The sequence below is a fragment of the Nipponia nippon genome, unplaced genomic scaffold (genome assembly GCF_047370975.1).
Source record: "Nipponia nippon isolate SJK-2023a ecotype South Korea unplaced genomic scaffold, ASM4737097v1 scaffold_3, whole genome shotgun sequence".
Classification (NCBI taxonomy): domain Eukaryota; kingdom Metazoa; phylum Chordata; class Aves; order Pelecaniformes; family Threskiornithidae; genus Nipponia; species Nipponia nippon.
In genome coordinates this window covers 42676477-42700931 of record NW_028262347.1, presented here as the reverse complement: position 1 = coordinate 42700931, position 24455 = coordinate 42676477, and positions in this window count along the sequence as shown.

Here is a 24455-nt window from a genome sequence, read left to right as displayed (position 1 = left end):
TGTGGCCGGTGCCCCACCACCACCCAGCTGGGGACTCAGCTGGCTGTGTTAGAGGGAAGAGAGCTCAGGGAGGAGCAGTTGGTGCAGCCACTGCCTCCAAAGAGCAATCTGAATACAAGAGCAAGAAAAACTTTTTCCCTGTTTTTACCCTCTTCTGATATTTCTGCAAAACTGAAATCAGTCAGAAACCGCAGCAGGCTTATTCTGGTGAGCTATTTAATTCTGGCTCAAGGAAACCAGCATTTTCAGCAGCGGCTGCCCCACAGTCTGTCAGCGCTTGCTGCTCACTCCTGCTGAGCTGTAATCATTTGCCCTTGGGGCAGGAGGAGAAATGACTCTCCTCGTCGTGCTGCCATACCAGCCCCAGCGCCCAGGCTCCCAGGGGCCCTGAAAGTGCGAGGCGAGACACTGTCCTGTCCCTCGTGTCCCCTGCACCCGGCTGCTCCTCGCCGGCAGCCCCTCTCTCCGAGGCAGCGAGCAGCCACGTGCTTCCCCGGGGGCTCCGGCTTTGCAGAGCCCCTCACTGGCCAAGGGGGCACCCAGCCAAGGAAGCACCAGGGGCCGGCTTGGCCTGCACAGCCCAAAGCAGGATAGGCCTGGGGCGGAAAAAACACAGCGCCCTGCGGAGCTTGTCCCCTGCACTTAAACCAGCCTGTCTACCAAGCATTCTTCCAGGCTGACGGCACAAGTCTCACACCTGGGACCTGCCTGCCTTTGCTCCCTTAGCCGGCACGGCTGGCCGGTGGGGATGAAGACAACTGGCTGGCTGTCTTTTCCCCACAGCACATCTCTAAATACCTATGGTGCATCATTGCTCTGGAGTTTGTCTATACATGCTGGAAGGCACTTGGAGACATTGAGCCGACCAGGCAGCTCAGCGCACCCCAATAACGCGTCTGGTCATGCAAGGGGCTGCTTTGCACAACAGGGAGGCTCCTCCAGCTCAGGAGCTCTGGGTCTGCACCCACCAGAGCACGTGGGAAGGGTCCCATGGGGCTGCTGAATGCAGAGGCAGAGCACTCCATGGTCCCTACACTGTCCAAAAATGTTAGGGCAAAGAGAACAGCCCTTGGCGTCAGGAGACGGGCTCTGTCAGGAGAGCTCATATCTTTTATTAGACCATCAGACACAGGCAGAAAAAAAAAGCTGGCAAATTTTGTGGCACACGGGTGTCTGTTTTTTTCTAAGCCTATCATTTGGTCTAATAAAAGACATCATCCATCGCTGCAAATCTTGCCTCTCCTCTGACGTTACACCATGGCAGTTGCAATAGCCTACTTGGCACTGTGTTCCTCTTCACAGAAATGTAGTGGTAAACAAGAAAACGGTGGGCAGATACACCTGCTGAGTGCTCCAGAGAGGAGAAGCTGAGATGAAGGGGGAAATCCATTGCAAGTAATTAAAAATGAATAAAATCCCACTGTCTGTGTCTTCCCCACTGCTTCTTGGTGGAGATGGCAGCAGAGGAGAAGGGCACTGGCTGTGCTCCGAGCCTGCTTTTGTTCTGAAGGCTTCCAACAACAACTGGGGTTTATTTTTATCCATAATGATGACTCCCATCCTGCTCTGAACTAAGCAGTGTTAAGCCTGAACAACTGGGGTGTCCTCGCTCAAGACTGCAGTGTTTTGTTCTCATTGACCAGTACAAATCCCCAGTCACCCACTGTCAAGCAGATATTGTTGTTGTTGTTGTTTGAAGACGTGTAGTTGATGATTGCTAGCTACCATTAGGCTGTAAGATGTATTTTTAAGTTGGCAGCCTCTACAAACAGAGGTATTGGGCTGGGGTGGGACTCATTGAACGCTCTTGGGAGCGTTTTCACTTCACCTTATTCTTTGCACACACAGACCATGGGCTGCAACCTGTCCCCTTGTGCTGGGGGCAGGTGGTCCCTCTCCGGCCGCAGAGACCGACGTGCATCGCTTTCAGCTCTCCTTCTCTTCCATCCCTACTAAAACAGCAGCCCCAAAACCTCTGGGGAGCCCTTTTCTTGCACAGCTTTTCAGGCTCTCCTCCTGCAGCTGGGCAGCGCTGGAAAGCGGAGCTGGCGCAGGGACAGAGCGAGCTGTCAGGATTTAAGGTTGGCATTTAAGGGGCTGGGTTTCTCCTCATCCTGGGGAGCTGGAAAGGAACAGCTTTGAAAACACGGCACGTGTTTAATCAGGATGGGGAAAACCAGCCTGTGCCCTCCTTCCTGCTGTGACGGGCAGGTAGGGATGCAAGGGGCTGGGGACCGGTGGTAGCCACCTCCCCCCTGCCTTTTTTTAGGGTATTGTCAGCCCTGGGCGGCAATGGTGGCTTGCAGCAGGGTGGCCACGCTCGAGCAGCCTCTGCGATTCAAAGCAGTTTGCTGCGATCATTGCTTCCCTCTCCTTAGGGCTAATGGTTTTGTGGTGTGTGAGCTACGTCCTCCTACAAAACCCTGAGCGCCTGGCTACCATGGTGAACGGGCACAAACTGCAGCTGGTGGCCCCACTGCACACATCCCCAGGGTCTGCTGCCATCCCACCCAACTCCTCCTGCAGCCTGGCCCTGGCTAATGGCTCACACAGGAGGTAAACAAACTCTTCTATAGGTTATATATATGAGGGCACACAATAGCACATTCACAACATTGCATGTACCAGAGTGCCTGCTTTGACCTACAGCAAACAAAAAATCATGCAAATAGCTGGTTAAAATGGTCAGCCTCTGGTTTTGTCCCTGTGCTCCCCCTTACCATAAGTGGTACTCGCAGAAATTTCTCCAAGCGCATTTTCCTGATCATTGCCACAGAAAACAGGATGAAAATGCCCACATTTTGGCTTACAAGGAGCCTCTGTATGGTGGCTTGGCTTCAGAAACATCTAGTATGGAAGGCCCCTTGGGCTGGACACATCAAACCTTTGTCTCCCAAACTTTGCTGGAAAAATCAGTTCAGGTTATTAAGATTTCATATAGCTAAGCATTTGTTAGAGTAATTCATACTTCACTCGAATGAATAGACGTTTCCCCACTTCAGCAAGGTAGCTGTGTATCAGGACGATATTTACTAGAGAGTAATCGTCCACTAGCCATTGACATTGAAGAGCAGTCAAGTGTTGTCTTATAAGAGAAACACATTTGTCACTTGAATGTATTTTCAATGCGTGACGTTCATCTTTCTCATTGTTCACATGAGAACTATTAAGTAAATTACTGCTAATTAAAATAATTTTCTAGACAAAGAAGTTTGTTACATTGCTCCTGCTCAGGTGAGGCTCAGAAATGACACAAAGTGAAACCTGAAGCACAGAAGGAGGGAGAACTGCCTGTTGGGAGAAGTACCCCGGAGGGAGATAAGGATGAGCAGATGCTGAAGCAATTAAACCCTTAAACTGACACACGAAGAGGAGCTTTGTAGCATCCCTACAGAGCTACAGCAGAAAATCTCACCCACCTGAGGCTGAATTTTTTCCCCACGTCACCACAAACCTGGAGCCCAGGGAGATGTCGCACGTGGTGCCTCAGCCTCTCTTCCCATGAATTCACGGGTTTCCCAGGAGGAAGACTGGGGAAAGCATCCAGACCTTGTTCCTGCTTTTTGACTAATTGCTAAAGGGGCTACTGTATTTATGGAAGAAAAAAAATGAATATCTTTTGAAAAAAATATTTACTTAATTTAGAGTCTTTTTGCACCAGGGAATGTTTTCCCATTTGCTAGCTGGCCACAGCCCTTCTGGTGCTTGCTGGTGTCTCTGAGCACATCTGGAACTGATTTCTGATGAGGAGTTGTATGCAAATATTAACATAAAAATAGAGGCTTTTGCTGCACTCCCATACCTTTGCTGGAAAGCTCTCAGACAAAGCAAGTTGAATACTGGAATTTTTCCAGCAGCGCTTTCAGCACTTTCCTGACATGAAAGTGATGGGAAAAAAAGTATTTTCAAGGACACTTGAGCAAAGTGCATCAGTCTGTGTCATCTTTCCAGTTGAAATTCCCCAAATGGAATAATTTAAGATTTTTTCACATAGCCTGATGACTGCCAGAAGTCTTTCCACATCAGCTTTGCAAAAGGTTGTAGATATTCTCATAAAACATATATATAAAATGCGCCAGATCATGTTCAGATCACGCTTAACCTCTAGAAGAATAAATGCTTGTTTTGCAGGGTGTTTTGCCACAAAACAACAAGCACTAAAGGGAAATGTAATACAGAGGATCAGCAACCTGACAAAAAAAGCAGGAAAGATCACTAACGTGACATTCAGAAAACATATTCCGACTAAAGACTACAGAACAGCTGCTGCAGCATCTGCATTTGCATACCACAAATTATAATTAAAAAAAAAAAAAACTGAGCTGTCATCTGCTCTCAGTTACTGGAGCACGGCCTTCCCGTTTCCTCTGTGCTTGGGGTAGGCTGCCGCGATTGCGTGACCTGGCTTGTGACAGGAGGACAAAGTTTGAGCTGGTGCAAGCTACCCTGACCTCCTCAGAATCGGGCACTGCCAATGAGTTGCTGATGGGTGACGGGCACAAGCTGCAGATCCCCCCAGGCGATGTTTTTGAACAGCACTGGTGATGTACAAGGGTAGAAACATGGATCTAAGGAGGGGCAAATTCCCAACAGGATCTTTCTGTCTCCTCACAGCTGTCTAGGACTGGTATCAATCATTTTTCTCACCAGCTACACAAAAGCACAGTTTTATTAGTAATATACCAGTTGGCTTATCTGTTTGACTGTTACCTGCTTGCCTGCAGTGCCTGACTGCTGTACCCTGTTTGGCAGAAGGGCTGCTGCATCCTGAGCCCTGCAGAGGCTTTTTACGCAGCCTTACTGAAGCCCAGAAGGAGTGAGCTATTTATTCATTGATTTGTCATACACCGTCATACATGGAGAGCAAGATCTCAGCCAAATTCAGGGCCAGATGTACAAACACCTCTTCAGAAGCAGCTCGTGGCCCAAAGGGACTAGTCTAAGCAGACCAGCCAGACAAAGCGTTAGGGACAGCGAAGTTCTGGGAGGGTTTGTCTCTTTTTTGCAGCTTAAGAGTTTATATAATTCCCTGCCGAGAACACAGGAAACATTTGGCAAGGCTGGGATTTGAATTTATGATGCTTGAACCCTGCTCTAATTTCAGCACGAAGGGCACCTACAAATCTGAAGTGATAATGAGCACAGAAATAAAACCAGCCTGCTTTTGCCCGATGCTGCTGCACACCACACCCCACCTCTGGGCGCCAGCATCGGGTGCTGGGTGGCACTGCGGCAGGAGAGCGAGCGACCAGCCGCGTGTACAGCACCGGTGATGGCAAAGCAATAAGTCTCTCAAGACATAAATTACCATTCACGGTCATAAAATGAGAAGAGTTGTCCATAAAATAAAGAGCTCTTATTTATGATGGATATGTCTCAAGCAGAGCTTTCTGCTGCCTGTAAATCAGAGCCTATGGATACTTTAAAAGAACCCCCCCAGCTGGGTATGGAAAGATCCCATTTACGGTAACTATAGGACTCTGTTTCTACAGGAGAATTTGCCTAGTGTGTGATTTGGCCCCTGTTGCTCACCAGGCATGGGGCAAGAGCTACCTGGTCACCCATATTGGTGACATCAACCACTGCTTTGTCAGGCACCTCTGCTGTCGAGGATCCATGTCGCTGGCACGGGACAGCCCGCGAAGGCTGGTCCCAGCCTGGCTTTGATGTGTTGCCAGTGCATGAGCTGGAGCGACCCCTGGCCATCCAAGGGGGGTGTCCCAAGCATTCAGATTAGGGGTTTGAGGACCCCATGCTTCTGAGCCTCTCAGCCCTTGCGCCACAGCCCTGGAGGCACCAGCCTGACAAGGACATTTGCTCTGAGCCACCTCCGTGGAGCTGAGATGCTCAGCTGCAGTATCAACCACAGCCAGCGAGAGTGGCCGGTGCAGCTTTGCTCATCTTGCTCCTACGTGCAGAAGAGTAGCCCAGAGCCTCCGCACATCAAAGTTTTGTAGCTACTTTTCCTCCAGTGTTTCCAGGGTTGGCTGCACCCAGCCATTTACATCAGGCCTCTGTTGCTTCTGCAGGATGATGGCTCTCCTAGGGACATTTGCAGTCAACCAGGGGACTTTGCTTTGCTGGATTTGGGGGCTACAGCCTTGCCAAAGGCCTTTCCTGCATGCCAGGCTGCAAACAGGCTCTTTGTAGTAAGATGGGATTTTACTTCAGACTGTTGCTAACTGATGCAATAAGCAAAATTATTGAAACATCTACTTCGGATGAATTTTTTGCCCAGGCCTAATAAGAATCTGCAGTTATGAGGCTTGAGTAACATCTTTCAATATGTATCTTGAAAACAAGATCTTCAATATATATCTTGAAGACTTACACAGTTTGCACAGCAGCCGGTACTGAGCGTGTTGCTAGCCCAACCGCCAGCCAAGCAAAGCCTCTTTCCCACCACAGTTTTGGTTTGGCATCTGAGGAGGAATGGTTTTGTGCTACATTTTTCAAGCCTGGTTGGACTTAAATGTGTTGGTTTTTCTTCTCTCTCTGTCAGATACTGAAATCCATGGAGGACTCCAGCCTGGGATTTTGTAGAGTGCCGATTTCACCCTTGCGATCCTGCCCTCATCTTATTCCCTCCTTCTCGCTGATGGAGGAGGCAAAGATACTGGGTTTGTCTTTCCTCGCTCCTGCTGCTTCTCCTCAACCAGGGAAGTTCAGCAACGACTTCCAGGAAAATCGGAAAGGCCCCGGGCGGCTTTTCTTCATTAGTTCTGGCTCCGACTGTGGCAAACAGGGCACAGAGCCGAGCTGCCATCTGGCGCTCCTGCTGCCTGGCCAGGAGCTGCCTCACCCGCGCTCCATCTGCAGGGCCCGCGGCGCTGATGCTCACAGCCGCAGCAGCGAGGCTGGGATGGAGCTGGACCAAATTTGTCTCTTTATTCATGCGATGGCACCCTTAGCCAAAACGAGGACCCATCGGGCAGCTGTGGGGGACGCCTGGGCTCACAGGCCTCCTTTCTTCCTTGCAGCGAGGATGAGGTCTGCCGCTGCCTGGACCAAGGGCCAGGCTGAGCACAGCGCTGGACTGCACGAGTGAAACGCACCGAGGCAGATCGCAAGTTCTCTCTTTGCAGGGCACCAGACCTTTAAAAATTAATCTTGTTTCTCTCGTTGTGTATTCAGTACCTCTATATGCAATAGCTGCATTCAGTGCAGCCTAAAATGTCTCTTTAAAAGGTGTGGGATCTGTCGGTTTAATCTAGTTAAAAATAAAAGGACTAAAAATGGAATTTTTGAAGCAGCTGCAGCAGGACGTACAACACATCATCAGCTTTGCACCAATGCTGCCCGTGCTAGTACCGCTCTTTCCTCAGTAGTGACGGTGCAGCGAGCAGCGTGCCCATGGTGACTGTTAGGTACCTCTCTAGTTCTCAGGGGCAATGGATCATCAATGGCATCGGAGACTTTTCTAAAATTGGCTCAGACTATTAAAGGAAGGGCAGAGGCAGAGAGAGGAATGAAAAAGTGACAAGCTGGTAACATGTTCATTCAGCTCCTCTTTCTCTACAAATGAAGTGTGTAACTGAACTTAAAAGGGACGGCTGAAAAAAAGGCATGTAGAGACCATTAATAATGAATCACCCAAGGAGATGAGCGTCCAGCGAGGAACTTTCCGGAGAATGAATATCTCCTGTTGTTACTGGGTTATCTCCAATCCCAACCACACCGTCGGTGTGTTCCAGTGATGACCCCTACCCCAAAGAGTTTGCAATCTAAGTAGGAAAATCAGATGGGGAGTGGGGAGATGTCCACATCGCCTTTTCCTTGCTCTACCCGCGCACTGACTCTGATGTTGGCAGGCCCCTCTGCTCCACAAAGCGAGCAGAGCCCCTGCACCCGGCGCTGCGCGGGGGCTGACAAGCCGGGTGTCCCGGCACTGCTCTGGTGCCACCGCACCGCTGCTGGTGCCAGGCGGCTCATGCCCAGCTGCTACAAACAGAGGTGTGCTGCCTACAAAAAGGGTGCCAGCATCCCTGGGGAAGCAGACCCACAATGTCAGATCCCTGTTGGCTTTGGCTCGATGAGTCCAGGGGATGGCAGTTCCCCAGGAAGTCGGGCACTCGGGAGGAACAGAAGAGACGTTTTGTTCCTGCCCGGCGACTTGCGAACGCTTGACCTCTCTCTGTCCGGCCGCAAACACCACTTGTGCTGCAAAGAGGCAAAACATTACAGGCAGCGTTTTGCAAAAATGGTAAGTTTCCCTGTTAAATCAAAACCACTACCATCTCCTCGCCTGTTCCTTGCCTCTGACATGCAGCAGATATCACCTGAGCTGCTTGGGGTTTGGAGTTAGGAGCTCCTGCCGCGAGCCCCGTCCGCCCCTTCCTTCCCACCAGCCTCTCGCTCGCCCTCCCCAAGCACTCCTGCCCGCTGCCTCCTTCTCAGCAGTTATTTATCAAAGTGCAAGCTGACTTGCCAAATGAGAATGAATAAATATTAACACTAGAATATTTTCTAGCCCTTAAGGCTCTGATTCTGCAGTTTTCATTTACATGAAGGCAGTGGGAGTAGTCATGTGTTTGGGGGCTGTGGGAGTGGGCCCAATGAGTGCCGTGCCCCCCTTTTTGCTGCTGTGCAGAGGGACAAAAAGGCACGTAGCAATTGGCCAAACGTGGTTCGCTAAGACTCAGCACTGCAAAGAAAGAACGTAAATAAATTATCTCAAAGGTGGGTCAGGCCATGCAATGTGTTTTGGTCAAGGGCTAGAAGCATGGAAGCAATAACTGAGAAGAACAGATAAACTAGACTATAAGTTCTACTAGAGCATAGGGTACATATTTATATGACTCGAAAGGGTAAAGAAGTTGTGAGGAGGTGGCAGGGAAGAGCTCTGCCCGTGTGTGAGGGGGGGAAGCGCCTGCGTACTCACTCTTGTTCCTTTTTGTCACATCATTTATTCATCACAAAGTGCTGTTCAGCATCTGTCTCTTCAGTTTGGGGGAATTATTTTATGGCATCTTCAAACCATTTAAGTAATGCTCATTTCCAGTTGAAAGGTGATGAGGAACTGGAGGTGGGTGCAGCACTGCACACCAAGTGCAGTGACCTGCCGGGAGGGACGCTCTTGGGTGGGGAAGGACCTTGTTCATGCTTTGCCCTTACATCTCCCTGTGCTAGTCCCTCAGAGCACCATCTCCATGAATGTCCCAGAGGTACATCCCCCACCAACCCGTGCCTACACCGCTACCCTTGCCAAAAAGGCCTGCTGCCCACATGGCTGGGACTGCACGCTGGCCTGGGTGACCAGGCTGCGTGGGTGGGCCGGGAGCCAGTGTTTGACACATGGTTTTGCAGCCCCACATCTGTGCCATGGGAAGGTGGCCCTGCTCAGAGGACATCCAATGTAGCTGGCAGAGCCTCTATGGCATCCTGTTGTCCCGATTGTCATTCCTCCCTTTGCTTATACTCACAAGTGCAGGGGCCTTGCAAGCAATGCATCCCCCTGCCTGGGATCTGATTTATTAATTCATAACTCCAAGATGGTCCTTTTCCCTCCCACAGCTCGGTCCCCTCTGCCACAGGGTGCTGGTCTCTGCAGTGCTACGTGCTCTCTCTTTCTCCCTGTCTTCATGTGGCTCCAAGGAGCCACACACCTTCTTACCCTCCCTGTGAAAGCCCTGGCCTTACTGACATAGAGGGGCCAACGCCTCATATGTTAATGTCTTCCTTCACTTTCCCTGTGTCTGAGACAGCATCATACTTCGTCACCATCAGTCAACGCCTGCAGCAGTGCTGGCTTTCCTTTTGCAGTGACCCCAAGAAGCAGCCTGATGGCACAAACGTACCCCTGCCAAAAATTCCAGCATATTATTCTAATCCTCAGCAAAATAGACCAGATTTGGGAATAAGGACCGAGACGTCGCTGATCCAGAGGCCAGGATAGAATCATAGAATCATAGAATCATAGAATAGTTTGGGTTGGAAAGGACCATTAAAGGTCATCTAGTCCAACCCTCCTGCAATGAGGATGCTCCCAGATACATCAGAACCCCAGATCATACAGGAGTGCATAAATTATAACACCAGAATTTGCCAATGGTCTCATATTTCTCCAGAAGTGACCTATTTCTGAAGTCACAGAAGACAAAAAAATCCCCACACTGTAATGCTCTTGGGATAGTGAATATGATCGATAGTAGATATGTATATCTATATATCTATAACTGTATCTGTATCTATATCTATATCTATATCATCTATATCTATATAGTAGATATCTATATGACATAAGGATACATTCCTTCCTGATCCCAGCTGGCAATTACATTGTAGAGATAAAAACATTTATAATTATAAGACCATGAAGGAACTTGGGAAAATGTAGCGGATACTTTATAGACTTAGAAAATCATAGAATCATAGAATCATAGAATCGTCAAGGTTGGAAAAGACCCTTAAGATCATCGAGTCCAACCGTCAACCTAACACTGCCAAGTTCATCTATACCATGTCTTCAAGCACCACATCTATCCGTTCTTTAAATACCTCCAGGGATGGAGACTCAACCACTTCCCTGGGCAGCCTGTTCCAATGCTTGACCACCGTCTCGGTGAAGAAGTTTTTCCTAATGTCTAACCTAAACCTCCCCTGGCGCAGCTTGAGGCCGTTTCCTCTCGTTCTATCACTCGTTACTAGGGAGAAGAGACCGACCTCCACCTCGCTACAGCCTCCTTTCAGGTAGTTGTAGAGAGCAATAAGGTCTCCCCTCAGCCTCCTTTTCTCCAGGCTAAACAACCCCAGCTTCCTCAGCTGCTCCTCATAAGACTTGTGCTCTAGACCCTTCACCAGCTTCGTTGCCCTTCTCTGGACACGCTCCAGCACCTCGCTGTCCTTCATGTAGTGAGGGGTCCAAAACTGACCACAGTACTTGAGGTGCGGCCTCACCAGTGCTGAGTAGAGGGGCACTATCACCTCCCTGGTCCTGCTGGCCACACTATTCTTGATACAGATACAAATGCATTCCTTGGTTGAAGTGCTCATTAATAAAACTTATAGGTTGGTATTAATCACAGGAAATTGGCTAATCTCTGTGCAAGTTTTATTTAATTACTAAGCATTATGTTTCAAAATCTAAGTTCTTGGATCGCTTTTCTGCCCTCAGTGAATCTGAATCACTGTCAAAGGCAGGGAGGGGGAGCAAAAAGATGGAAGACCACCTGGCATGGAGTTCTCCTGCTCCAAAATGAAAAAAAGGCATAAAATGCACTGCAAAATTTTGCAAAATAGCTTTCACAGAATGAACTGGTCTCCACCAGAGAACAGCTTCCAGCTTAGTAAGGATTCACAAGCTAATGGAGTTGTATGGACCCAAAATGTGGTCAAAAGCTATCCAATACAGTGAGATATTTCCCCCCTGGAGTGAGAAGGGCTTTATATTCAATATCAAGTCCCATCATTAACTTGCACACAGGTCCCCCTAGCATGTGTGTTGACTCCTGAAACATGAAATGGGGTGGAGCCGACAGGAGTGGATGAATCCCTGTCCTTCTCCTGCCCCTCCCTGTGCTTTCCCCAGAGAGGCTGGCTATGGAACACAGGCTCCCAACATCCTCTATGAGCCAAACTCATCACCTTGTCATCCTGGAGGCCAGCCACCAGCCGTCAGTTAACTGGAGATGTCCCCCTCTCTGAGATCACACCTGCCAACTCTGCTCCCAGAGTCAGGAGATAAATTGAAAATGCAGCGAGAGCAAATAACTTCTACAAACTACAGAGCTGGCAAATATGTCAAAAGCATTTTGGTATTGAACTTTCACTTGAAATCAATGATCCAAATGGGACTCAACTTGTTCCTTATAAAGGGCTAAGGGCAAACTTAATATTTCGGTCTTCATTCACACATGAGCTGGATGGACTTTATAAGTAATTGCTGTATGCAGCACTTTCCTGAATCATGCATTATTAAAATCCCACAACGGGAGGAACAAAAATGGATGGGGCTTGCTCACCAATCCTCATCCAGCTCCATGGCAGGAGGGGTGACCTCCGCATCTCTGCACCTCAGCACCTTTGCCCCACGCTAAGCCCCCGGCCTCCTGCCCTGGCCTCTCCTGGGTGCAATCCCAGAGTTTGTCCCCTTATCCTTTTGCACTTTATTGCTGACATGAAAGGAGAGAGGCGATCCTTGCCCTCCCCCAGATTTCACTCCTGGAGTGGGACTGAGGGAAGGCTGGGAGGAAGCCAGGAGCATCTGAGCCACAGGTGGTGTTTTTCCTGCCGTCTGCTTTGAAGAAAGTCCTTCAAAACCAAAGATAACTGTGCGGACCTGCCTGTCGAAAGGGGAGCTCACCAGAAGGCATTTCTCCTTGCAGCCGCTGCCCAGTCCCGGGGTGACCCACAAAGCACGAGCCAAGCCCTGCCTTTGAGACCAGCCCTGGCTCCCGCTTTTCCTGCTGCTTGCGCGGGAGACTGTCGTGTCACCGTCCTGCAAGGAGGCAGTGCAGCATACAGCCTCCATCTACAGGTTTTGCCTGTGCAATCAGCAAGGTGCCAGGGCTCAAAAATCAGCGTAGGGAGCTGTGTATTTCATGTAATCAGGCTGCTAAATTACAGCCCTGCAAAGCTACGTTGCTGCCCCTAGTTGCTGGTTCCCGTTGGCAGGGGAACATGTGTGGTGTATGAAATGCCTTGGAAGCCCTTTAGAGAAGGCTGTGGCGGTGTCACTTCTGGCACTGCAGACCCCAGGTCAATAAGAAAACTAATCTAGGAAACCATCAGGAAAAGCCTTGAGGTTTAAAAGCACCATGCACACCAAACGGTATAAAATAAATTCGGGCCCAAGAAGACTGTCCCTTGGTCAAAATTCATGCTCTACATTGAACAGCCACTGCAACACTGCAGGAATAAGCCCTGTTCCACTTCATTAAGCTATATGGGTCCTTCATTCTTCTGATGTGAGTGTACGCAGAGCTACAGAAAAGCCAGAATCACACCAGCACACGCCAAGATTGCACACTTCTTCAAAGTAGAAGATTCAAGTGTGGACCATGGCAGACGTGGGCACTAAAAGCCCGCTAAAAGGTGCTGCCCATCGCAGCCCTGGTCAAAACATCATATGTTAAACAGTTGTAAGGGAAACCGTGCAGCTGGTGAGCCCTTCACATGGCATGTGTTTTCAAGGAGATAAAACAAGTGTTCACATATAGTGAATTTGTGGAGCTTTTTGTGTTGCTGACGACTGGATGGGCAAGTAATCTCCTAAACCCATTGCACAACCCCCCACAAGGCTGTGGATGGGCCATTTTGCAAGGCATCAGTGTACTCCTCGGGGTGGTGGAGCAGGCGAGGGTGGATGGGGGAACAAGGAGCTTTTTTCCCTTGCGACACCAGGAAAGGAGCGGTGCCAAAGGCGTCTCTCCCGCTTTCGTGACTCAGTAACCAAGCTACTGCTGAGTCAAATCTGCCACTCCAGGTACCCTGTAAACACTCGCTACTTCTGAAATGAGCTTCAAAAAGAATCAAAATGAGTTAAAAATACCAAGGCAACCTGTGAACGCCCAGTTGCTCAGAGGAGAGGTGAAGGCTCCTGCAGTTGGACACCATCTCCTTTTGCCCCCAAAGGAGGCCAGGCACTAAGCTTGCAGCTGTGGTGGTGCTCCCTGGGACGATGCCCCTCCTGTCCTGTGCCTCCCCTCAGTAAGGAGGGCTTTGCGGCTCAGGCTACGAGCCAGCAGGCATCCCGGCTCCACCTTGGTGTCCAGTCCCAACTGACCAGGGCTGAACACAACCCTACCTACAGCATCCAGCAGTTCTTCAGAGCGCATCCCTCAGCTCATCACGTTGCCCTCATTCACACACACCCACAACAGCAGTTAGCAGCCCACGTGGTCCTCACGAAGAACTCCAGCTACATACAAACAACATATACCCACTAATTATGAACAAACCAGCTCTGAGACCCCTAAGCCATCCCGAGTCTCCCCTGAAGCTCCAGCATCCCAGTTCCTTGGTATTGGTGGGATCATTCCCAGGGCCCCTTTATCTGGGGCACAAACACCCTGTTGGTCCTCACCATCCTCCTCCAACACTTTCCTCACATACATCACCTTTCATCTCACCTTCTCCAGCCCCTTGCAGCCATGCCTGCCTGCCAGGCTGGCCATGCTGGTACCAGTAACAGCAGGAACTGCCACACAAGAGGGCCTCAGCAAGCGCTAGCTCTGGAAAAATAAAAAGCCAGAACATATGTGTGGTTTTGCCCAGCCACTGCTCAGAAAGGCCTGTTCTACCTCCCTAGGCTCTTCTGCATGCGCAATAAGCGTTAGCAATTTATCAATAATGTTGTTCATCTAAGACCAGTATAAAATATATCTGGTTCTTTACTTAGACTTCTCAATTCCTTAAGGAAATTAAAGGAATTAAGTTAAACTAAATGGAAAGGCCCAGATTCAATCTTTTTAACATCGCTTCCTGTAGTTCCTTTGAATGAACATCCTGATGCCTTTGAAAAAAGTCCCATTTAGCGCTGAGAACTTTCCCATACACCCACAACAGGGGCTGGGAATGTGCCACCTGGGCCTCTCAGCGCTAACTGTTGTGACAATGTTTTTGCAGGGTTGTGTCCCATCATGCAGAATTATGTACCTGATATTATTGTAGCCCACCAGATCTAGTTGAAGATGTCCCTGCTCATTGCAGGGGGTTTTTGGACTAGATGACCTTTCAAGGTCCCTTCCAACCCAAACTATTCTATGATTCTATGATTCCAGGATCTGTCTCTATCCATAGGCAGTGCCTCATTGTGCTCCCCTCTTCAAAATGCTGCCTATGGTACCGTTACTACTCTCAATCGTACCACAGACAGCAGCGTTGGTGTGGCCTCACCTTGAGTGCTGTGTGCAGTTCTGGGCCCCACAATTTAAGAAGGATGTGAAGGTCCTTGAACAGGCTTCCTAGAGAGGTGGTGGATGTCCCAAGCCCATCAGTGTTTAAGAGGCATTTGGACAAGGCCCTTAATAACATGCTTTAACTTTTTGGTCAGCCCTGAATTGGTCAGCCTGTTGGACTAGATGATCTTTGTAGGTCCTTTCCAACTGAAATATTCTATTCTATTCTATTCTATTCTATTCTATTCTATTCTATTCTATTCTATTCTATTCTATTCGATTCGATTCGATTCGATTCGATTCGATTCGATTCGATTCGATTCGATTCGATTCGATTCAATTCTATAAAAATTAAAGCATAAAAATAGTTTCTTGGGAGAGGCCTCAGCTGCAGGCCTCAGCTGCCCTTCCAGGCAGTCCCTACTTGCAGGCACCTGTCGTAGAAAGTGCAAAAGTCCACGCATTGGTGTGTTGTGCAGCAGGTCACTGGGTATTTGCCATCACTTCATTGAAAAAAATTATGAAATAATATCTGAAAGGGCACTGGAGGCAGAAACTGTTCATGCTGGCTAGAGGCGCTTATTTTGCCATCAGCCAGGTTCTCCTATGTTAAAGAGATGCAGAGCTAGAAATAAACACATGGCCCATTAACCTTCAAGTGCCTCGCAGCAATTGCCTAGGGAAAAAAGACAAGAGAAATGGGTACAGTCTGAAACAATAATTAACAACGAACAGACACTGAAAGAAAACCATGGATGAGGTGGGAATTACAGAAAAAGCCTTTTCCCAGAGGAGCTCTGCTCTTCATAGGAGGAAGCTCACTTGCATCTCCCTGGCAGGGGCTTGCAGCAGGACTGGTTTCTTCACAGCCAAAGGTTTTCTGGAGAAAGAGCCCTTCTTTGCCTTTTGGATTCGAGAGTGGGTCCTTGCCTGCATTTTTGCTGTCAGCCTGGATTTCCGTGCCCTTAGCCTGACCACACACCTGGGACATAAGGAAACCAGTGACTCCTATTGCATGGAGAGCAGCAGGAGGGGGGGACCTGACTCACTCTCAAGGGCACAGAGGAACCACCCATCTGTGCTGAACTCATTGACAAAACCTAGAGATACCAAATGTATTTTGAAAAACAGTCCCTTTCTGCCATATAAAACATGGGTGCAAATTTTTTGGACCAGCTGTGCTCCTCGTGAAGACAAGGAGGGCTGTGAATCCCATGGCTGAGGTGATTGACCGCATCCAGGGTCTGACTCAGCCATCAGGCAGCTCCTCGCATGCCAGGTTTGGCCCTTGCCCCATTCTTGTCCCAGTAAGGTGCTGGGGGTGCCTCCATCTTCCCCCATGCGCACACACACACACGCCCATGGAGCTACTGCTCAGCCCCCACCGCCCAACGCCGAGATGCTCGGCTGGAGGGAAGGGCACAGCTCTGTCCCCTCTCCCTTTGGAAGGAGCATGGCCCAGGCTGGAGAAGAAGCTGGGGACAACAGCTGCAGCCGTCAGCTGTGCAAACACATAGAGATATACTCCTTGGGCACTGCCTCACGCCAATGCACAACACGGAGGAGGCGTGAGATGCAATCCTTAATCCCTTAGTCTCTCTGTGCCACCTACAACCAACAGCGCTAATTATACCTAATGATCTCACCTCCAGGTATTGAGTCATGGTTGCAAAGGGCTCAGAAATGCCCGCCTGGAAGATCCGGCAGAGGTGCGTTGCTCTCCTCTGCACCCAGTGCCTGTACAACCCTGAAACGCTAAGGGGAGGGAGGCCGTATATGAATCCATAGTATTTCATTCAACACAGCTGAAGTCTTAAATGTGCTAAGCAGAAACTGGCTTCTCTAATTAAAAAATAGCTCTTGTAAAAGGATAATGATTTACTTTTTTTTTTTTTTAAGGAAAATGAAATTTTAATTACATCTGTGTAACTCAAGGCAATTTTCAAGTAACCAGGGAGTTTTTGTTCACCGTTTTTTGGAGTGTTCAGGATTCAGCATCTCAGTCTTTTAAAGATATCTGGCTTCTAGTGAAAAATAATTAATGGCTACAACCATTTGATTAAATGGTGCTCTGAGGGACTTACCTGCAGCCATTTGTGAAAGAGGTGCCCTGTCAGATCAAATTTCCTACAGATCCCACAGTGATTGCCATTCTTCTAACAACTGGGGTGCCTGTGATACAATAAAGCAAATAGAAAAGCCTACACTTGTCGCAGTTAGGATTTAGAAAGTCTAGCTAATTTTTCTAATTGGTTTCTCTCTTCAGAGAACGGAGAGAGAAGCACCACTAGGACCACTGCAGCTTTCCCAGAATTACATGAGCTTTGCATTTACACCAGCCGTAGCATCTGGGGGACATTTTCAAACCCTGCCAAAGAGATACTGACCTTTTCTTTCTTGCAGCTTGATGGGTATTCCCAGAAAAATAAACTCAATTTGATCTCTTGACATTTCTTCTTCTATACACCCAGGTTACTCAAAGGCCATATCTACATGGTATAGAGAGAGGGAAGAAAACAAACTGCATTCCCAGGGCTCTGCGGCTTTGCATTAACCCAGCCTGGAATGATGATGGCCTCTCCCCTGCACTCTGCAACACGTAACAGTGCCTTCCCTCTTTGGTATCTGAAATTAAATTCTTGAAGATTATTGGCTTTGTTTTGGCCTAGTTTTGCATGCTTTTCATTGCCTTTATTTCACTTTGGGTCTTTAGTTTTGCCTACTTGAAACTGGAAGAGCATCAAATCATATATCCAGACTGAAATGCAGGAATCTTTGCATTTGTTTAAGAAAAACTTTCTAGTCATGTTGTTGGAAATGATTGCTTGCTAGAGATTAAAAGACACCACTTACAAGACAAGTGTAAACACTTATTCCTCAGGGCATAACACTCCCTTCATTTAATACAGGTACGGAAGCAATTTTACAGAGAGGAAACTATCTGGTAATAGCAGCATCCAGGTTTCTTGTCCTTTCTTGGAAGCAGCTCGTCTAAGCTGCTTTTAGACAGAGGATACTGCTCTCAAGTGAATACCAGTCCCAACCAGTATTGCCAATCCTCTGCTCTTTGCTAATATCTGGTGGTTTATACTCTGCCTTCTGTATTTTTCCTTTTCATTTCAAAGCAGATGTATGTGGGTAGACATGGCATCCCAACAGGACTTCCACTCTTTTCCATCCATCCTTCGCCCCAAATCCCAGCCCATCAAAAAGCTGCATTTAGCGACATTTACTCAGCACCACAGCAAGCAACAGCTGGCTGGAAATAACACCGAGGCAGATGCCAGGGAAACCCAGCCTAAACCCGGCTCCCCTAAACACATGGCTGGGCTCTCAGGACAGGGAGAAAGCAGATGTACTGCCTGCCAGGGGAAAAGGGGCTGCAGGTGAGCTTACGAGCCCGAGTGTGGCACTGAAAACAACTACGACACGTTGTCAGAATAAAATCTGTACCAGTGACTGGTGCAGCTGCATCAGAGCAGTACCACCAGCACGGCAAACTCCATGAGGGCTCTGTTGTTTTCCACACCACATTATATTAATTATTTACATTTTTCTGGGACTTCTGCAGGTAATCTTAAAAATATTTCCATGGTGAATATTTGTTAAATTATGCATGGTGTTTACTTTCATTCTTCTGAGGTTCTGCCATCTTTCATGAATATGAAAAGCAGAAATCTAGAGAGCTGTCTTTCTTTTGATGGCAAAATTTTTCAGAGTGATTGGCCAGGTTATACAAATCTGTACTTGTGCTGGGGCTGCCATTTACTTCAGCGGGACTTCTTCAGTGAGTGGGGATTACCTGTGTGAATACGGGACTGAAGCATCACCTCCTCTGATGAGGAAGGATGGGAGGGCAGGTCTGCACTGCCTGGAGATTGCCGTGTATGCCTGAACCACCTCAAAACACCTCAAGCAACATAATGGAGTCCAACAAAATTAATGTTGAAACCTCAAAATAATGGCAAGGCTCAGGTATAATAAATAATGTCTGTCTGCTAGGGACAGAACTGGCATTTCAGCGACAGTGAAGGAAGGGGCACGATCACAGCCAGAAATGAGAAACCTGTCACATGCACTCTCTCCTGTTTTCCAAGAAAAACTGCCCGTGGCTTTCTCTTGGAAGCGCTGGTACATCTTCAGGCCCTGGTCCTCAATATATAAGCTCCATGTTCCCAAATGTGCTTGTTATGGGGAATTTGGGAACATGAATCCCAATGCACGAACAGGTAATGTCACCCCAGGAACATACCCGGGCATCACACCTGCTTGCCAAATCAGGCCTTTAATTGCTTATGAGAAAAGAATGAAACAGCAACTGAGTTTCCTGTAACCAGTGTAAAACCAAGACAACTGACGTAAAAATCTTGCTTTTTTCTCAGTTGTTGCCATACTGAAATGAAAAATGTGTCAGTCAAAATGACATCCAAAATCTGCGACTGGGATCCTCATGAACACTCAGAGCCAGCTTATGTAATTTGCACCAGGGCTAGAAATCCCTTAATTATTATATCTTTTTTTAAAAATCCCAGTTTTCTAAAAACAAGTGTACAAACTGCCACAATAATTAAAAACCTTGCTATTTTTTTTGAAAGAAACTCAGTTCCTCAACAGCTTCCAGCAAAAATACTTATTCTTAAACAAGTAGCAATTTCAGTTGATATTTGCAGTTCAAAAAGCCAAATGTAAATTCTCCCTCCAAACCCATTAAGGGATTCTGAACAAAAATATAACTAAATAAATAATACCTCCCCAAAAAGTAAATAAAATTTTAAAAATACTTGTGTATATTGAACGTCAATAGTAATATATGGAGAGGAATATGTTTGTCTAGCAAAACTTTCCCCTAGTCAGCTGGGCTGCATTTACACAGCTGAACCTGCTGACGGCAGGGTGGGAGTCATCGGAGCAGATGAAGATGTCTAGCGACGGAGTGAAATAGGCACTTCCAGGACATGATATGTCTTATCCCAGAGTAGCTGTCTAAAATAGATCAGCCAGATCGCAGCTCCTGAAATACCTGCTCCATTTCAACTTTAGAGCTCTGGTGGAGGGGTCTGGATGATGTAGGGGTTGTCCTTAAAGGCAGCTGGGGCAGATCCCAGCCAGGAACGAGCTGGCTCTTCAGATCCAACCCGCTGCAGTAGCAGGTAGCTGTGCCAGAAACTGACCAAATGCCACCCCAAAGGCAGGTGGGAGGTTTGCTCTGCTACTCTATTTTATGTTCAGTCTTGATGTATTGATAATCTGTAATATTTATGATATTAATAATTCATAGTATCAAACTATTATGGTATCTTAAGATAGCCACTGTCTCATATTTCCCTGCCTCTGGAGATACCTCCCCTGGGGCCATTTGGAGGCATCACACTGCCAGCACATAGTCACCCTGAGTTTGGCTGCTGTACCCAAGTGTTCCTCCTCCTCTGCAGTTTGCAGCTGATGACTCTTATGAGTCCCCTGGTGCCTGGTCCTCCACCTTGTGCTGCTGGACGCAATTTGATTCCTGCTACTTCAGTCCTCTGGGTCATCCAATAACCACCCCCATATCTCCCCCTGGACCAACAAAACCTCACAAGTTTGTGTCAACACCAAATTTAATTGGCACCCTCAAACACCGTGCTAGGTGATTACTGAAGGGCTGACCCCAGAACAGATGTTTTCTTTAAATCAGACATAATAAAAAGGGTACCCAAGTTGTTGGATTCTTTTTCCCAAACTGTAGCTTAAAAGTATTCTAGTCCTTAGATAGTCACTGGCAAATTATGCCTCGTCACACTAAAAGGATCATTTTATGAATTGTTCTTTTTAAAAACCAAGTCCATACAAAGGAATTCAGGATTATTTGGAAGGATGATACTGGTAAAATTCTATATTTTGTTGTGCATATTAATGCATCAAACAGGTATATTCCTAAACAAGTCTTCCTGTATTGCAGTATGACAGAAAAGTGTTGTAGCCCAGATTACTAATACCTTGCCAAGCATCTCAATATATTGAGATCATCATTATTTACCATTCAGACTCCATAGCAACACTGAATGTAAATATATTTACTAATATTCTTATAAATGGAGATTAAGGCTTTGCACATTCCAGCTGTGAACATGCTGGGAGAAGAAACAGGGACTCCATCTGCTATTGTGTTTGTTCAGTTGGCTGAAAAGATCAACTCCTAATTTAAAGGATTATTTTGTTAAAGGAAAGAGATTTTATTCTTTGAAAAAAATTCAAGTTATTGGTCAGCTTCTTGTACTCTCCTAGGCCATTTGGAGCTGCTGCTGGGCAGGAAAATAATATCAATCTCTCTGTTTTCACTGCAATTGCTTCTTTGTCCGAGTGCATTAATTGGCAGTATCAGTTGCGTACTGTGGGATTTCTGTCCGGGGTGTCCCCTGCAATGCCGCACCTACCCTGCGGTGCCGGGCACTGTCAGCGCTGCTGTCAGCTGCTCACCGCAGCAAAGGCAGCCCCGCAGAAATGCTGAGTTAGCAGGGGAGCTGAGAAGTGCTGGGAGCACCGGGAACAAACACGCATCCATCATCCTATAGGTCCAGCCAGGAGAGGTGGGCTCACAGTTCTCTAGTTGATGTGTTCTGCCCATGGTGTTTAACTACCAGCAGCATCGCATTAAGATATTTTATAAAAATTCCCAGCCCCCCAGCGTTATGTGAGTTTTGGTTCCTCTGTGGAGGTGACGGGAGGCTGTGCTTTTAATGAGTTTCCCTGCCACCTCTGTCAGCAGCCGGTAGTTTCTTGCACTAGAGAAACATTAGAGGAATCCAGAAGAGAAATTAGCTGCTAGCAAGAAAAAATTGGCATAAGAAAATGAGACTCAGCAAGGAAAGAGAACAAATGTACGCTACTGCGGCCTGTTTCCGCTCTCCTTCCCAACAGCTCTGTGCCATGTTAACCCTTGCAGTCTCAGATGAGTCACTCCCGCTGCATAAGGGTAAAAAGGAGCTCGCAAATAGGTTCTTGCTTCTGTCTCTTCCAATCTGAGTATTTGCATTACAAAGCAAATGCTTGGTTCTGCAATTTGAGCTGTACCTGTGTACTTCCTAAAAGCAATTTAAGAACCAACTTTAAGAACCAACAAGCAGGCTCTGCCAATCCCCAGCAGGCAATGATATTTAAGCATGTAAAGGCAAGATAGTTGCTTCCTCATCAAATTGCAGAGATGGAATTAAGTTCCGGATCTTTGTCTCAACTAACAAAATCAAGAATTAAGCCTAACGTATCCGGTCCCAGCATCAGGAAAACTGATTTGTCTTGCAGGTGCTAGGAAGGTAATAAAGCATGAAGTTGTCACGCATTGGGCATCTTTTCTGATTCTCTTCTGTGAATATATGAGCCTGATTAGGAAGAATGAAAATTATTGCTCACAGATTTGCCCCGTCCTCTGGAAAGCTGCACCCGGCTGCTCCCCGCTTCCCCCACTAAGCACTGTTAGCAGTGGTGTGTGTGATTCAGAAGCTGCAAGTAAAGAACAATCTGCAGCCAATGTATTTATGCTGCTGCAAAGAGGGCACCTGGAAAGACTGACACAAATTCAGGTATCAATGGCTCCCATAATCTTTTCTTGGCAGGAAGGATGGACAAATGACCTAATAGGTCTTTTTCATCTGGAATATCTATGAACCTGAAAATGGTGCTGAATTGATTTCCTAAAATAGCACTTTCATCACCCGGCTGTGTTTCTTAAACCGGTGCTTCAAAACCAGAGCATTTCTATGCTCACTCAACTTTGTTATTTGTCCCCATGAACTCCTCTGGAATTGCCAGTGTTTGAAAAAAAACCTGAAGGTGAATGATGACAGAGTCGGAGGTCTGGGGCCCACTGATCGATCTCCATCTAATATGATTAAAATATTATCTCAGATTTATGCTGTGTATCACTGTCCTATATTACATTACATATTTCTACTACAAATATAACAACTGACTGAAGGATGACAAAGCAAATTACTGCAAGCTTTTGATAAACATGAAGAAAGTACTTGCTTATCCAAATATAACTAGGGGCTGTAATTTCACCGCCCTTTAAGAAACAGCCCCCTGCACTCCTTCAAGTCTCTTTACCTGTGCGTGGAAGTCTCCCTGTTACGGGTGGCAGGGAGGAACACCAGGTCTCTTCCATCCATACTTTCAGAGATGGGATGCAGGGACCTTCTTTCCCTCTGTGTTCTCAGGGGGAATATCACCATGTCCTCTTGGTATGGAGAAGAAATTCAGATTGTTTCCTATATTTCAGAGGGATGGAAACCCACAGAAGACAGTCTGGCTGGTTTCCTGCAGCATTACTTGGGCTGGACCACAGAGGACTGGGGCATTACTGGGCACGTCCACTGCAAGCAGTGGAGCAAGGCGCAGATGTGGCGGGCTAGTGCCAGGCTGGGCTGCCATGTCGCCACGTGCAGCCTCACATCTGGGAGCCTCCTGGGGAGGTGACTGTGCCAGCAAGTTGCCTGCAGCCTGCTTGGCATCGTGCCGGGCACAGCTGAGAAGTTCTCAGTTCTGCAGCAGGGTCAAGGGGAGCTCAGAGCTTTCCGGGCCACGCTCTGCTGCACGCTGGGGTCATGCCTCTTGTCTTGCCTTGCTGCACTGGCAATACGATGTTTCCGACCTCCCAGAAATGCTACGTGGGTAGGTCTTTGTGAAAACCAGCTATTACAGCAGTGGGAGCATTAGAATAAATAGCAAGACAAGATAATTTCCAGGCCTTGTTATGAGAAAGAAAAAGGCATCAGGAAAAGGGCCAGAGAGAAATGTGCTGCTGCTGGGAGTGATAGGACAACATGACAACAGGACCCTTTCAGCACAGCACCTTTCCAAAAACAGGCTGGGGTGGGGAAGACCAAGCTCTCCAGTCTTAATTGTCTCTTGACTCACAGTCCTGTGCAACCAGAAATATGTGGTGTCCTTGGGTCTCATCTCCCAACCCACAGCCTCACATCCCAGACCCAGCTGCCTGTGGGATCTGCGATCAGCTGCAGGTAGCAGGGCTCCGTGCTCAAAGCAGCTTGGCAAGAAGGCTCCTTCCTTGTCCTGTGGTCTCTCTCATGAACTTAACGTGTTACACATTAGGTCTGATGTGTTAAGACGGGCCCATGTGTTCACTGCATGGCCCAGCAGAGTGTTGTCCCCCCCCGGGTGGAAAAGAAGATGCCGGCATGGCAGGGAACCAGGAGATCAGGTTGGAGAGCCGGCTAAGCAATAAGCACAGCTGGGGCGACCACAGAAAGAGAAGCAGAGCAGCCGCATCACTAGAGAGAGTTTTGGATAACTTTCCTTGCTTAAGCACTTTCCAGCATTGATGAGGAAATCACACACAGTTCATCGATGGAGAAAAGGCATTTTATCAAACTGTGTTGTTGTGCAAACTAATCAATTAATGGTGTTTGAATGGTAACATTTCTAAATTCCTAAACTGGTAGCATCCCTGCACTCTGATGTTAGCGGAGCCATTTAAGTGATTTGCAGCCTTGTACTGAGCCCCAAAGCCATCTGTCATCCTGTCTGTAATTTAGTCTTGCTCAGAAGATGAAACATCTTTTCAAAATTCATCACAGTTAGTGACATGGAAATAGCTACATTTCTATTCAGCCTCTTTTAATA